This window comes from Triticum aestivum, chromosome 1D, assembly GCF_018294505.1.
Source record: "Triticum aestivum cultivar Chinese Spring chromosome 1D, IWGSC CS RefSeq v2.1, whole genome shotgun sequence".
Classification (NCBI taxonomy): domain Eukaryota; kingdom Viridiplantae; phylum Streptophyta; class Magnoliopsida; order Poales; family Poaceae; genus Triticum; species Triticum aestivum.
In genome coordinates, this window is record NC_057796.1 from 358,449,614 (window position 1) to 358,455,454 (window position 5,841).

Below are 5,841 nucleotides of genomic sequence, written 5' to 3' on the forward strand. Positions count from 1 at the left end.
CCTCTTCTCTGGTCGCCGTCGCCCGGTAGCCATGGCCCGGCCGAAGGTAACGACATACGCCATACTCCCGCCGGAGCGGCGCTTTAATCTGGAAATTTTAGTGGTCATGCATGCATCTTTTTGTGCTAGCACTCCTATATAAGGGTTGACCGGTCGCTTCCCGCGGACGTGCGCGGGCGGTGGAAGAGGAAGGAGAAGGGAAGCGGGCTGTGGAGTAACGTTTTTTACCAAAATTTCTTTGGAAACTGAGTGCAATAATTGAGTAGTTTTGCAAACTACCAGTACTACACCTGAAACGGTTCAAAACCAATACTCCCTTGCCAGCGCGCGCTTCCCGCGTGAAACGGTCAGCGTCGCCCTGGAGCGTCAGTGCCGCATTAATGCCCGGCCAGAGCGGAGGCAACCTCTCACTGGCGCCGGCTTTGAAGCAGCGCGACGGCCGAGAGAGCGCCGCTTCCCGGTGCACGCGACTGCTTCGCGTCGAGGCTGGCCATAGTTTGGATCAGCCTCCATTGTGGGGAGCCACACTAACTGCGATGATATGGATCGTTCCATCTATGAAGAACACGTGGGACTGGAACTACGAGACGGACATGTACCCAGGAGTGGACGTACGAACCTGAGTAATGTAGCGCAGTAAGTGAAGTAGAAAGGCACAAATAGTATGAACATGCGTGGCATATAGGCATTTGTCTACTACGTACCACTAAATGTTGTACGTGCAATGCACGGTGATGTTATGGAGTACGTGCCTAAGTACTCTACTACTACTATATTAATTGGAGGCACATATTAGGTTTTATATTTGTTTACGTGTATGCCCCGAGACCTTCCAACTAGACGTGTCTTTCTCTCCGGGTCGCACTTTGTATCGTTCATACCACTAGTACTACTACGTGTGGTCTCCGACCCAGAAGTGGAAGAAGTGGAGACGCTCTACCACGCTGTTCATGTCCCACTCCTTTCGCTGACGTGTGGGACATCCAGCACGTGCCGTGTTTGGCACTCCTTCGTCGTAAGAGTTGAAACGCTAGCATTCATCAGAAAAAAAAATCAGCAGTGATACTATACCACGCGGTTTCCTTGCTCCTTGATATCGGAAAGAATACTTCCGCTCGCCAACATGTGGGACGTCGACCATCCTGGTCCACTTGCCATGCACGCAGAACTCCAAGGGAGAGTCACCCCGGTCGTCGCGCCGCAGTAGTAATGACTAATGAGCCGTCAAATCACAGGCCCAACCTTTCCCACTGTGAAGTTGCTCGGACGAAGGAACCATCATGACTTCGTTGAATTCCGCTTCTTGAAGAAAACTACTGTAGCAGCAGTACTGCTAGCTATGGTAGTTACTCCAGCAGAGGCCTCCTTTCGTTCATAGGATAGGAATTTATAGGAATATGAAAGTCATAGGAAGTGAGATGACATGCATCTCAATTCCTATAGAGAAAGAGATGCCATTTGATGCATAGGATAGGAATTTTCCATTGAGTCTAGGCTAATGTACTGGTAATTTTCTCTAAAAACTACAATAGTAAATAGTAGTACCGGTACATGCTCGTACTCAGACATAGACACACACACTAACTACTACTAGTACTACTACTTCTCACATGCTGGCCAGACGCCGTCGTTCTCCTTCCCGGCTTTGTCGGCGACACCCCCACTATGCTTGGATCTCCGCCGACCTCTCCGCAGCTGCGCGTGCGTCCTCTTCTTTCTTGCGGCGGGGGCCCTCTCTTTTCTTGAGTGTTTTCTGACTTCTCCGCTCCCTCTGTGCGGCTTTGGCCGCCTCTTGCTCTACCGCCCATTCGGCCTTGGCAGGTTCAAATTCTGCCCACGTAGGTGTGAGGTCGCGAGCGGCGATGAACTCGGCACGGCGGGATGCCATCGCTTCCCTACCATTTTGTGTGCGGTCGTGGGCGGCGCGGCGGGATGCCATCGCTTCCTTACCGGTTAGTGCGCGGCGCGGTGGCATGAACGACGCTTGGTGAGAGCTCTGGGGTGGAGTGGCCGGACAACCGTATAGTGCATTGGTTTGTCAAGAGCTCAAGGACAGAAGACGAAGGAAATTTGGATTCCCCTTCAATCCTGGTCATTTATTACCGAGTAAAATGCATTGGCGGTCATCGAACTTGTGTTGATAGCTCACTTTGATCATCATATTATACGTGATGCACACATTAGACTACCCACAGTGGGAGTAACATAGATGGTAACATCACACTTATCTTGGCAAAATAGATGACGTGGCATGTAATTAATGAAGAAAGAGAGGCATGTGGTAACATAACTAGTTACTGTAACATCAGACATATCAAAAAAAGATGAGTGTATAACCTAATAAATGAAGTGATGCATGACACAACACATATGTTACTACCCACTGTGGAGGTAGTAACATATGCATGCTACTACTCTAAGTTACTCCCCACTGTGACTAGTCTTAGCGCACACCGTCCATATAGGCAAGTGGCATGTACGCGTGCAGACACTCACGCTCACGCTGTCAAACCATGCTAATGCATGCACGTTGCCCTCTCAATCAAAGTCCTGCTCATGGCGCAACGCAAACGGCGAGCCCGTCACCTGCGCGCCCCGGCGGTGCATGACATTACTGTTTAGACGTTTGATGGAGGCCTCCGCGAACGTCGAGCATGTATTCACCTGGCTCAACACCAATGGTCATACTCGGGACTCGGCGCCTTGCTCATGTATATCGTCCATCACAACGACAATATATAAAACAGCCTAGCTAGAGAGGGTACTATGGTACGGAGTATGTATTGTTGTGAGCGACCGATCATAGTGCCACTGCACACGAGTGTGTGTCTGATCGATTCGTCCATTATTCGTAAGTTATGCATGGTTGTGTGGTGTCTAATGGTGGTTGTCGAAGGCTAGCTGGCGACAAGACCGGTTGCATGGACGCCTAGTTGTCAATACGTGCCGCATACACTTCAAAGGCTCGTCATCCATGAGTTCACATTTTACCACCATGCCAGCGTCTGACCGCCCTGGCCTACCGAAACCCCTTCCATTGCTAGCGCGCGCTTCCCGCCTGAAACGGTCACCATCTGTCCAGAACATCAATGCCGCATTCACCGGACTTAACTGCAGGCGCAGTTGGTGTGTCACTGACATGCGGGCCAGATGCCCGTTGGGCCCACATGTCAGTGACCCAACGCACCTGCAGCTAAGTCACTGGAGCAGCGTCCGCATTCACGCCCGACGAACCTACTCCGGTGCCAGCCGTCCATCCGTCTATCGCGGCTCATTGCCATTCGCCCGCTATATTAACTTGAGCCCCAGCTCCCACCCATAGCCAAAGACACACACTCATTCTCCTCCGGTCCCTTCCTTCTGTCGGCACCACTCCAACCATGGCCTCCTGGCGCTCCAAAGCTCTCGTGGACGTACTGTCGCAGGAGCAGACGAAGGACATCGGCGGCTCCGCTCCGGGCGCGCTCCAAAGCTCTCTTGGACGTACTGTCGCAGGAGCAGACGAAGGAGATTGCCGGCTCCCCCCCCGTCTGCCCTCCGCCACCACTACCACGAAGCCGGCTCGCGTGCGCGGGTGCAGGCAGCAGCGAGGAAGAGTAGTACACGGTAGGTCGCCGCCGCTGGTCCCAGGAAGGCCACCGCTCCTCCACTCAGTCGATGCCAAGCTTGGTGGGATAAACATCGGCGGCCGATTAGCCGCTTGACGGCGACATGGAGGCAGAAATCTTCAGAACCTTGTGCTCCGGAGGAGGAGGTTATCGAGGCGGATGAGGAGGAGGCAATGGCAATGGCCGACTTTCTCGGGTTCATGGCCGGACATGGTGGTCGGGCGCCGGCGATCGTTTAGATTAGGTTTATAGTAGGTTTTAGTACGGTTTGTGCGAAATATGTAATGAATTTCGTCCAGTTTGTAGGAAAAGTTTTCAAAATGTAATGAATTTCATCTGGTTAATTTGAATTTTGCTTTGTTTGCACGAATTTCGTCCGGTTAGTTCATATAATTGTCGAAAGGTATGCGGGCAGCATTGGATGGCATCCATCATGTCCTCGGACAGATGCCGGTGTAAATTTGTGGGCCAGCACTGGAGATTAACAGTGCTCCATTATTTGGCAGGGAACAGTTATCCCTTGATCAAAATTAGATCTATCGTGTTTCGCACTCCTCCCACATAAGAGTGTAAACTCTTGCTTACATAAAAATGGAGCAAGTGGACGGCACTGTAGCACGTCATATCACTCACACTAGCCCGCCTAACGCGCGGGAAAGCACCGCCCTCGTCATTTTGTTCTGCATTTCTATCGATCGATCGCACGAAAATGTTTCGCTTTGCAAGTTCAAAAGAAAAGGCGGCACACTTACGACTCGTACGCATCGCACCCCCGATAGTCCGGCTTGCACGCCGCTCACCAGAAGGGACACGCGTTGTCTTGCAATTTCACTAACATGTGAGACTGCAATTGAATAAACCGTCGATAGCCGAAATCTAATCGCTCGGCGGGCGTCGGCTGAGAAGGGAGAGACGGAGGAGGGAGAAGAGATCGCCCGCCCGCCACGCATAGACTCCAAGAAATATATGGTGATAATGTGAGGTGGGCCATGCGGGAGTCCGGACCGCTTCCAAGCCCTCCCCCCTCAGATGCCAGCTGCCCGCATTCATAGCAAGTAGTACCAGTAAAATACTGGCCTATAAGCCCGCTTATGTGGAGGAGAGAGAGGCATTGACAAAGTCAAGGAGTGGGCTCTGCAATAGTCCGTCTCTACACGTGCTCCTAGGTATAAAAAACTAATTCTAAAAAAAAGAGGCATAAAAAACAATTGTGTCTAAAAAAAGAAAGGTAAAAAACATTTGAGAGGAAATAGATAGAGAGAAAGTGAGAAAAAGTTGTAACCTTTATAGCCAACCTTATAGTCAACACTATGGTAGTATTACATGAGGAAGGAGGGAGTGGTGCACATGCCAATTTCACTGGGCTGCCGTGTTTCACACTCCTCCGTCGTAACAGTGGAGACAATACCTTTCATCAAAAATAAACAATGAATACTCGTTGCTCGTCCTCTATATCGGAAAAGAATACTTTCCATTCGCCGACATGTGGGACGTCGACCATCCTGGTCCACGTGCCATGCACAAAATTATCCTGGTCCACCCCGGTCGTAGCGCAGGCCCAACCTTTCCCGCTGTACGTTGATCGGACGAAGGAACCATCATGACTTCATTGAATTCTACTTCTTCAAGAAAACTTACTGTACCCGCAGTACTGCTACCACATGCGAAGACTGGACGGCACTGTACCACGTCATATCACTGAAACCCACTAGGCCAAACTAGCCCACCTAGGATTTGTACTCCCTCCGTTTCAAAGTTAGTAGTACAAAGTTGAGTCATCTATTTTGGAACGGAGGGAGTACATCTGTGCACTGCTATGATTTTGTGTTGTACATTTCTGTACTTTTGCTACGATTTTCCTACCCTATGAACCAAATGAGGCCTGATGTATCTCTGTGTCGACTATTGCTGATCGATCGCTAACCTACAATTTGTAGGAGCTTGGGCTATTGGCCGATCGACGACGGATAAGTGTAAGCGTACCACGAGCTCATCAGCCCCAACGTTTCTCTTCGGTGAGTGTTTTGCGGACTGAGATCCAGTGACTTGCTGTGGGCAAGTCACCGGTGAACAGTGTGGTAACTTGCCCCCCTCTTTAGACCATGCGATCAAGGATCAAAGGACAGATCGGACGTAAACAGTGACACAGCTACAGTGGATGTCTACAGTGTCCGGTCTACAGTACCCCCGTGAAAAGTAAGCCGTATTGCTACAGGTCTTGATCTGGGCTGTC